Raw genomic sequence first — 11,704 nt, 5'->3', positions numbered from 1 at the left:
CGTCCCAATACAAATGCTTTTTATCTAAGTCTGTTTTCATGTTCTGCTGGCTTCTTGACCAGTGCTAATCATTACTGAGCATTTGCCTGTACACTGCAGTCTTTACAAGGCTGAGTCAGTTAATGGTTTGAGGGACGATGGATTAAAAAATAAATACCACCCACCATCATCTCCTTCATTATGTCTCACAGTCTCTGTCTTAAGCGAATGTGCAAATGTGATGTGCAGGCTATAACAATTACTGACAGTATGTGATAGGGCCATCTAATGCATACTGTATTAGGGATGTCCCGATCAAGTTCTTTTCACGTTGATCCTGATCCAAGTCCTTTAAAGGGTAACGACACCCTCAAATTTAAAAAAATGAAATGCAACAGAGTGAGGGAGCACGACTGTAGGAGACGTGACTTTGTCGTTACACACTGTGTGATCTGCGTCTTGCCTATTTCGTCTTCACTTAAGTAAGGGCCAGAGAATTTGGCTGAACCACACGTAACAAATACAAGAAGACACGTACAAGAAACAGCGTTTTTATACAATATATTTATTCACCTGTACGTGTTATATCATTTGCCAACAGGAATCTATGTGATTATGTGTAAAGCCTCATATTCAAGAAACCCACAAAATGTCATGACACGAAACTGCCACCTGTTTTCACCAGACAAACATCGCATGTAGTCACATGAGCCGGCTTCATATTCGTGACATGGTGAGATGGAGTTTAGACCTGTGGGAAACAACGGTAAGTGGACCTTGAGTTAAGAATATTTTATCAAACGTCATGCACTTGGCTTGAATTTGACATTACTTCTGACACCAATCATATTGATTATCATCGGTGTCCAATAGCTTCTGACGGCTGTAACATACTGTAGGATATCGCACAAAGAAGCAACCGGCTGGCTGGTGGCTGTGATGTTGTGGCACACAGCCAACTTCACACCTTTCCCACCTGTCAGCATATAAGCAGTGTGCACTGCTGGTTGTCTTCAAAATTAACAACAATAAATTTGAGCAAACAGATGGGCAGCGTGAACTGTGTTTACCCAGATGGCATTTGAATTGACAAAAGACCAAATGCCTTAAGCAATGACTAATACCATGTTTGTAACGAGATAAATACTTTTTACTTGAGGGAATGTGTGTTTTTTTTATCCTCAGGTTTACAAAGGAGCATAATGCGAAAGTTTAAAACAAATGGTCATAAATAAGATGCCAAATTGTATTAAAGGCTTACCAACATCTGAAAAAAATATGATTCCAAGCCAACCCAGTGGCAGCAACATGACTGTAACACAAACTCAATATAGCCACAAAATCACATTCTCTGCAATGTAGTGTGCTATTGGGCAAACGCATGGCATTCTCCATCTGAATGTAGACACTTACCTGTTGTCCTAGTAAAGTTTTTACTCAGCCAGTTGGTGAAAATTTACTGTGAGGTTTTTGAATGTTTGAATGACACTTAACATAGCTGTCGGAGTCACTACAGGCATGTGTGACTGATAAATTTGCCTATATGCTTCGGATTATTGGACCATATTTGAGAGTGATATTTAAAAAGAATATCATCTTCAAATAAAATAAATTCAAGTTTTACCCCATCAATTGCATGATAGACTGTACAGCAATACAACTGTAACATTAAAGTTGTCATGCTTTAAGCTGGCCCCACGCTAGGGGATAATAAAGGGCCGACTTTGGGGCCGATTTGCCCCTCCCGACATTCGCGGGGGTGTTCTTGATACAAGACTGGCCTGAACTGATTATCTGCCCAAATGATCCTGTTACAGACATAATCTTGAAGTACTCATATTATGCTTTTTGGCTTTTTCCCTTTCCTTTCTTGTGTTATATATCTTTTGTGCACGTTATAGGTTTAACAAGTGAAAAAGCCCAAAGTCCACCACCAAAGGGACTTACCATCTCCAACAGAAAACACTGTTCACAAACTGCTCCAAACAGCTCTATTGTAGTCCTGCCTTTACTTCAGAGACAAACGTGGGTCACTTTGTAACACACGTTATAATGCTCGCCTAGCTGCTAGCGTGGCACGCCCTCATGCTCTCCAACTGACTAGGTACAGCTCATGTGCGACTCCCAACACAGATAGGAACAGAAGTGAGATGTCTCACTCTGTAGCTAAAACAGAGAGCTCAACACACAGGGTGAAAAGATGAGCTGCAGCAATGTGCAGTACAACAAAAATATGGTATTTTTTGAAAATGAAACCACATAAACCTTTCTGGTACAACCTCTAAATACAATTATGAACCTGAAAATGAGCATAATATGAGCACTTTAATGTTACCGACTGGATCTGAGTCTCCCCGATTTTGAAACTTGAAACTCTGTAGTGTGAAAGAAACAGCGATGGATCAGATCCTTTTTTGGAGCTCTTCCGATTAAAATATTAAAAATCGGTTAAATCTTTCATTATGTCGTTGGTCTCCCACATGTATAAAATAAAATAAGATTTGAAAATCCCAGGCACCCGACAAAGCATCGCTAGCCACTGTGACAAATACATTATGTTTTTGTGCAAGCTTCATAATAAAAGCCACCTCATGTATTTGCCAGTTGAGCGTTTTTTGCGAAGAAGCAACAGTAGGAAATGTTTTGCATTGGCAGTAACTTAGGAACTGTTTGTTATTTATTTAAGGGGCCACCGAAGTTTTGGGACCTTTATTCAAAATAGACATGACCCTCCCCTCGCCAGTAATAATTTTTCTATGACCCTCCCAAACAATTTGGAAAAAAGGCATGACCCACTCCCAAAAGATTATCAATACCTTCTGCACTGGTTTGCTAAACCTTTGCATTCTCATCTGACGCATCCCACTCCTCTGTTATGATGTGGTGGCCATTTCAGTAGATTTACTCACTAACATTGTTGTGGAAACACAATAAGCATGGAAACTAAATGCACGCTTCCTGCATTACTGCATTACTTCAAATACTAAGTTACTCCTCTAGTAAACTAGTATTCACATGAAATAAAATAATAGAATATTGAGACCATTCAGCAAGGCACTCTGGGTAACATTCAACACACAAACTGGTTGCTATGGACTCGTCATTAGGCTTCCTCCACTTCGCCGTTTTATACAAAGTGGAATAAACGTAAGTCCAAATCTACACAAAACCCGCAATCAATTAGTAAGCTGACATCAAATGTATATACATGGCATTTAGGAAATCTTTATTGCAACCTTGGCACGGTAAGATGTCCAGACTAGCAACAGTCATTTTCGTTTTTTATGCCCTGCTGCTCCCATCGTCAGCCAGGAAATATTTTTTTTACTAAAGCAGTATATGAAATCAGATGTATTACCTACCACCATTTAGTTGTTTTGTGTTATTTAAAATATTTATAAAATATCTGGTCATGCCAGACGTAATTATTAAACAATGCAATTATCCGTTTCAGCCACCAGGGGGGCAGCTCCCCCTGCCCCCAGCAAACTCATGGGTCAGACCCATCTGGTAGCGAAGGAGGTCTGAGATTAAGAGCTACAAGGAAAAATATGCACCAAACAAGCCACTTTGAAATGTAGCTGTTTCATGAATACAAAAAAGTTGGGTGACCAACCCGTCTGGACTGAAAAATGTTGGATGACCCTCCCCTCAACAAAGAATAAAAAGACATGACCCTCCCCTATTTTTCCGGTGGTCCATTCCATAAATACCAAACGGTCCCTTAATACAAATGGTGTGACATTTAACAGTCAGGCTACTAACAATGTCGCTGGGGTTCCGTGCTTCATTGTTTCATGTGAATGGCGGACTCCGCCACAGACAAAAGACTACAATGTAGAGACACAGTTACATAGTGCAAATAAATTAGTGGGCTATTGCTGAACAAAATGTCAGCCATAATATTTAAAAACAGGGTTTCATATCATGAAAACCTTAAGTATGAACTAATAAGATAACTTTGACATACTGTACAAAGTCATATCATACAAGTAGTATACTGTTATCCAGGCTGTCTTTCTTGTCAGTGATAGGAAGTCCAAGTCTAATAATATACTCAGATTGTCTTTTCTACTTGTTTTATGTGCCCATGGCCAGAATTTCTCTGTAGGGGTTGCCATGTGTCATATTCTGATTGGAATTTTAGCTATACTATTAAACCCGCCTGGTTCACATTAAAGGGAGATGAAAACTAACATATGGTACAAAGTCTGATCTGGAGGCTAAACAAAAGGATCCACCATCATGGAGACTTGCACCAATGTCCCCAAAATATTGAGATGAGAATCACAATGCTGTATAGCAGGGATCTTCAACAGGGGGTCTGGAGCCCCTAAGGGGTCCTCAGAGTCACTGCAGGGGGTCCTCCAAATTATTGTTAATTTTTTTAAAGTTTTTAAAAAAATTTAAAAGTCTTAACATGAATCCAACATATTATTAGCAAACATAAATCCCCACTGCTAACTGGCCCATAAGTAAGGTAGTCACTAAGGCCATCCGCATACACAGTTAATCCTAAGGGTTCACTGTGCTGCATGTATGTGTAACATTTAAACATGATTTATAAAATCATGCCAACAATAAGTAGGCTATTTTAATAGCTTAGTTCAGTTCAGTTCAGTTCAAGTTTATTGTCATATGCATATTAGTACAGAGTACCACAGCAATGAAATACAATGTGCCTTGGCACTCTCTCAGCACCAGTCAATAAGTAACAATTATAAATAACATTTAAAAACATCCAAGCACAGTAAACATAGTAACTAGCTTAGTATCCTATGCAAAAAGGTATAAAGGCTTTAGGCGGCCCTACACATTATTGTAGGTTTTATTATTGTAGCCCAGTTTATTATGCAACTTTACACAACTTTACACAATATATGAACATTTTATACAATATATGAAGTATCCTGCTCCATCTCTCTTTTAGTTAAGGGCCCTTGGCTTAAAAAAGGTTGAAGACCCCTGCTGTAGAGCAAAATGCCAAGGTCTGTCCTGGGTTAAAATTCCTGGAAGATCTGAGCTGTGTCAGCCACATCATTCCATTTGCTTTAGTTTTTTTTTTATTCTGTCAATTTTGAGTTTAAAACTACAATTTAGCAATTTTTGCAGGTGGAGAAGCTTCTATTCATGACGTGAATTTCACAAGGACAAGGGGTGAATCTTTATGGAATTTTTTCTTTTTGCATTTATTGTTTATCATTCAGTGGTATGTACTGTACCATAACTGATGTTATTAAGGTATGGTATCCTGTCCTGTTCCGTTCCATCCCGTCCCATCCTGCCCTGTCCTGTCCTGTCCTGTCCCTTTAGTAAAATGGAGACTATACATACTGGATTTTCATTTTCATTTGGTGTCTTGACACCAACAGTACAATACACAAATGTATGCTGTACCTCTTCAGTTTACCCCCAAGAACTTACCGAACATATCAATAGCACTGTCTAGATAAAAAAACTCCAAATACACTTTTATTGTAGATAACAGCACCCCAGTGTTTGTGTAGCCACTTTCCCTCAAACTTTTTTATCACGCATCACTACTAAATCTACACCTACATGACCCAAGATAATCGCACCATTTTTGCTCAGAGCAACGCAGTCATATTCACCAAGATTAAGCCTTGCCTATATCTGGGAATTTAAAGCTGCATTAATCAATATTTTTGTATATTCCCTAAACAGGTGCTACAGCTGACAGTGACTACAGATGGTGCGGTAATGTGACAGTTTTGTTTTTCCTTTTAAAACATTGTACTTTTTTAAAGCTTCAGGAAACTAATATTTTTACATTAACAATGGATCAAATGATTACATGAAATAAGAATGAGAAATAAGAATATATCATGCTCTTAAGCATGATATATTGTTCTGCGGAGGCTCCACGCAGAGCTTTCGCCGTAGCCTACTGTACATAAGTGGCCTGAAGTTTATACTTGTGTGTTGATGTGTGCATCGATCTCTTTAGAATAATAGCAGAGCTTGTATGTGTGTGTGCTTGGGGAGTGTGTGGTAGAGCGAGAGAGAGAGAGTGACAGTGAGTAACGACACCGTGGCGTAGATTTAACGCAGAAGCATAAATCACGCTTTAGTCACGAACTAACAGAAAATTACAGGTCCGCTTGTAGTTCCTCTCAGTTCTACAGAGTGTTTTAGCGTCCTCCAGCCTATTGTTTGGGTTTTAAGGCCTTCTCATCAACCTTGGTTAAGACAGCAACAGCTTTTTTTAACAATCTCTGTTAACACTACCAGACCAGCACCATAGAGGATGGATACCCGAACCGAGCCTGTTGGGACCCGACGGTACCCAACGGTACCCAACGGTACCCAATGGGCCCGGGCCCGGTTCTGACAGCTATTTAGAAATGATGTTCGGGTCGGGCTCGGTCACATCAACACGATAAGGCATTGAACATTAAAAATTTGAAACAGCTTATTATGTACTAGGTACATGCGCGTACTAACGTGTGCTTGTTGCCCCGTGTGCGCTGATGCACTCATCTGTTGAAATTTCGTTAGTGACCATAGTGGGGCACTTGCAAGATAAAGGCCCAAATTCTTTCCTCAAGAGTTGATGGAGAACAAAACAGAGCTAGCGGTTTACTAACAAGTTTGCCGTATCAACTTTATATGTCAAACGTGTGCGCTTTTTAGCTTGGTGTGGAGTTCAACCTGTAAGCAAACAAAAAAATGATTTATGCAGATTTAAAATTCCCTAGATGAAAAGAGAAACATAGCACAACAATAATAAGCCCAAACACTGTTTCACACCAACACAGACCAACATTACTGCCTTGTTTTTTCATTAAGCTTAATCATCGGCTAATTTTTGATTTTATTTAATTAGCTTTAAAAAACTTGAGACGGTTAATTTCAAAATGGCTTCGGGCCTCAGGGGCTGCGAGTGTGGACTACAATTAGTGACGTTAATGAAGCTCTTTGAATGTAAGCCTTGATTTCTTATTTTTCACAGAATAACTTACTGTATAATGACAGGTAGAGAGGGGTTGTAAACAAAAATACATAGTCTAGTCTTGTGGCTGCATTGCATTATGGTCTGAAATTATTGCTACCATGGTCTGGGTGAATACTCGATACTGACTACTAAAGGAGTTCGGTGAAACAGACTGTTTACTGTTCTAAATGAATGCGCTACATTAAATCAATAAGGAAATGTGGATTTATTATTTCCAAATCGTCCTCTGAACACCACAGGATGGCGCTAAAACACACAGGCTGCAAGAAGTCAGTTATACTGGCCCTCTGGACTGACTTTGTTTCACAGAGAATAACGTTATCTCACATCCCGTTCACTGTTCAGCTCGCTGCTTCAGGCTGCGCCGCTGCAGCCGACAGCAACGTTACACATCACGGTTCAAATTCTTCGTAAAAGTCTTTATATTGTTTTGGGGACAATGACATGGCTGGATAGCTAGCTTGTCTTGTTGTTCAACATACTGTCAAATTATTTTTACTGATTGCCAACTGTACACAATGTTATTGACTTTGGATCTTGCTAGCATAGCGTTAGCTTTCTGGCTCGTAGCTAAACTGAAGGGTTCTATCAGCTGAGCGGACTATATAAATATCTCCGGTTGCTAAGGGAGGCAAGTCGTATCTAAGGTTCTTCCTAATTCCTGGTGGAGAGAACAACGTTTACATTGCATAAGAACCTGATGGATGGGAATGATTGTTCCAGGTATTAGTCAAACCGTCAGGCATAACCAGGGAAACGGAGTTATTGTTTGGATAAACTTTAGATTTCGATTGTAAAACTAATTAAAATATGAACTAATGTTTTAAAAATGTTATTTGGCAAGTGACCATGGTATAAGCGGGTTTATGCCCACTTCGCGCGTCGGACAGTTCACGCCTCGCCGTCGTCCATTAATACCTGACAATGGACTCCTCGTCGGGCATTAACCCTTACATAAAAACCTCTCAGAATTCTCCAACACATTCCTGCTTATTGTATTGCAAGTAGTCGCTGTACTAGCTCTACTGTTCTTGCTTCGTTGTTCTTCATGGTGTAACATATTTTCTCATTCACTCCCGTCACTCACTCAAACTCCAGCTTCGACTACAAAAGAAGCACGCTCATATCAGTGTCATGCCAATTTGTTACAGTTTGAGGGAAAATAATCATATATTTTTTTCTGCCCGGTATATTTTAAAGATGGTGATATTGTTACAAAATAACATAACTACTTTTCATTTAAATGATAATTTTGTGTCATTGTGTATTTTCTGGGATAGCCCTGGGGATCATTTCAAATTAGGCATTTAAATGACAAAGGATGCTCACACTGGGATATCTCAACGGCTCAATTCAGTTTTGTCTCATTTAAGTCGAAAGACTTTCATCAGCTTTTGATTTGATGAATGAGAGAGCAGCTCAGGCTGCGTGCTCTACTGTATGCCGATGCGCCAATACTGTGACAAATGGCTGTGGGCCTGGTGAATAGAAAGCACAGTAAACAGAGCCGGAGCTGCCACCGCTTCACACAGCCGAGCGTCCAGGGCGTCCTCACACATCATTCATCTCCTTCATGGCTTGATGAAACTGTAGAGAACGCACAATAAGGATGGCGTCTTAGTTCATACCGTACTGTACTGTACGCTGGAGGACACAATTGTTTTTTTTTGCCTCATCTCTGAAATATGGCCCTTGTGCACAGCAGTTTCCTGCCTTAGATCAATATGGGGGAGGGGGGGTCATATTATGTAATGTTGTAGATTTTAAACAAATAAACCGTTTTGAGGTGTCATTAATTAAGATTTCTGTGGAACATTAGACTAGTCAAAACATATTTCAGCATTTTCATGATTTTGTGTAATTCTTTAAATGCCTTTTTTTAAATGCATACCTTGGAAAGATTTTCTTTTGTTTCATCATTAAACTCAAGGTACATAAAAAACAGTGTTTAAAAGCGTTCCTGTGGGTTGTATTGCCTGCCACCTCTAGGGGCTCATCAGGCGTAGGATTAAACGACCTATATCGTCGTATATTTTGGAGGACTTGTTAAAGCTATAGTGCGTTGTTTCTGTCGCCCCCATGAAGAATTTTAAGTAATGACAAAAAAACTGTAACACGCGCCCCCAACCCTTCTCCATGCAGTTGCTAGTAGCCAAGGAGGACACGGAGGATTCAAAAAACGATGATGGTCTCTTCAGAAGAGGTCATTATCTTCACTTGAGTTTCTGTGTGCGAAAGTCGCCGGACGCCACAATCTTCTGAACAAAGCCATGCTGAGAAATCCAGAGAGAGTTGTGTGGAGCTGATAGTCTTAATTAGCTTTGTAGCAACTGAGTTGGCAATGGCTTGAATGTAACGGACGTTCATTAATATCAAAAAGTTACGCACTAGAGCTTTAAACTGAATAGCTGTTGCACTGAAGAAGACAGACATAGCTGCTAAGTGTAGCAATTGGACAGATTGGCGTGTGTAAACTATTTTTTTTTTATCATTGCCATATGGTGCTGCCATTATTGTATTATTATATAAATACTTTATGGCTGAGAAAATAACAGAGAGGTGAATGCAAACATCTTTGGCCTCTATGGTGTTCTAACTTGTACTTTTTTCACGTTTGTTCTAGAAAGCAGTCCGTCGAACTTCGACAAACACAATTTATAAATCAATTTGCCTTGACCGCAGCCGTTGTTGCTAAGCAACACTTCTCCGAAGACCTCCACCACTGTACGTTTTTCCCAAAAAGAGTCAAACAGACAGGAGTTTGACTGAAACAAACCATTTAATATAAAAGCAAACCCGGAGATGTGGGGAAGTGTTGTGTTCTCTCCGCCACAGCCCTCTCCAAATCAAACGCTTTGCCAGGATGCTTAATCAACTCAGCTGCTAGCACAGATGTTGTCCATTCCATTCAACGCGTTCGCCAAAGCAGGGAGCACTAAGCAAATGTGTGAAGCAAATTTTAAAATGGGGAGCTGTGATTCCAGCTCATGCTCTGGCTCGATGGGTGAGATGCCCCTGAACGTTGCTCTACACAAACTCAGCAGAACCCATGTGATGGAAACAAGGAGTTTTATCCTTTCCAATTTGAGACTTTCATTTTAGTCTCTCCGCACTTTTAGAGTGTACTCTACAACATTAGGTTTAACATACAAAACACAATTCATAAAATGTAAGGACGTGGAATATCTCTGTGAGAAAAACACATAATTATAATACTTATTGCATGATTGCCTCAACATGAGGCATGAAACAAAGCAATACTTTTATAAAACGCCTATTAAACGGGTGTATTCACCAGATAATCACTGCCTGCAGGTTGAATGAAATGAGGTTAATTAGAAGGCCACTGGAGAATGGAAATTTAAAAATAGAATTGAACTTTAGAAAAGTCATGCCATGTTGGGCATAATGGAAAGTTGAATAACTTTGGACAAGCATTACATTCAGAAATGTGGTGGAAGGTTTTTCTGTTGTTGGATTTGATTAATCCAGAGCTTCAAATGGAATTATACAAAAATGATGCAAGGTTGAACGGGCAGCTAACATTTTCTTTCAACAAGTCCTCATATCTGAAGGACACCTATGTTGCTGTTGCTGCGAGAATATTTAAACCTGCAACAGGCTCAGCTGCTGCTGATTCAGACAAATTACATTGATTGCCACATACTTTGTTTTGTTTTATTCAACATGTTAATACAGTTTCAGATGCTGTATGTCCTCAGAATCAGCAGCTACCAGTACTGTCCGTACAGGGCGATTGTTTTTATCTCCTTACCTCCAGGTTGGACAGTAATAGAGGATAGTAATATCCTGGATTTATGGGATAGAAGCCACCTGGCACCGTAAAAACCAATGTAAATTCTGAATAAATGCATCAGTAGATGTGCAGATAATATGCGACCTCACGCTCACTACTGGTCACTGTCTTTTTTTCCATTAAGACAATCTTTTTTTTTTGGGCTTTTCTGCCTTTAATTTTTGACAGGACAGCTAGGTGAGAAAGGGGAGAAAGAGGGGGAAGACATGCAGGAAATTGTCACAGGTCGGAGTGGAACCCTGGAGCTCTGCGTTGAGGCATAAACCTCTCTGTATATGTGCGCCTGCGCTACCACTGAGCAACTCGGCCACGACCCCATTAAGACAATCTTTACGTTATTTTTGGACTGTTTAAAGTGAAAAAATACTGCTGTCCGACAGTAAGTATATTTCCAACAATGACGTTCAAATCGGATAATTCTGCATCCCACAGTTTGCTTCCACTGCCTGTCTAGTGCTATTTTAGAAGTAGTGTGCCCTACAAGTAGCAGTCGAGGTGGTGCATAGGCGTGTGGCCTTCATCACACCTACATCTACGAGACCAAAAATTGCCTCCTATAACTTTAATTAACGTTCATATTTACGTTTGTTTTTATAACTGTAATCACAATCTTTCCCTAAAGTTATGGTGTGTAGTTTCTGTCTCCCCCATGAGGAATTCTAAGTATTCACATGATACAAGCCTTCCGTGATCACGCATCACCCCCGCCCCTCCTCCACGCAGCTTTTGAAGCCAAGGAGGACACAGAGGATTAAAACAAACATCATGGACTCTTCAGAAAAGGTAATTATCTTCGCTCGATGACATACATACTCACTCCGACATACATACCCACTCCGACAATGACGTCTAATTGTCGGAGTGGCGGCACTTCCATTGTTTTCAAACGTCCCACCACTCCGAAATTTTTTGTTTCCATTAGGGTTAGGGTT

This window comes from Perca fluviatilis, chromosome 4, assembly GCF_010015445.1.
Source record: "Perca fluviatilis chromosome 4, GENO_Pfluv_1.0, whole genome shotgun sequence".
Classification (NCBI taxonomy): domain Eukaryota; kingdom Metazoa; phylum Chordata; class Actinopteri; order Perciformes; family Percidae; genus Perca; species Perca fluviatilis.
This window is presented reverse-complemented; position numbering follows the sequence as displayed.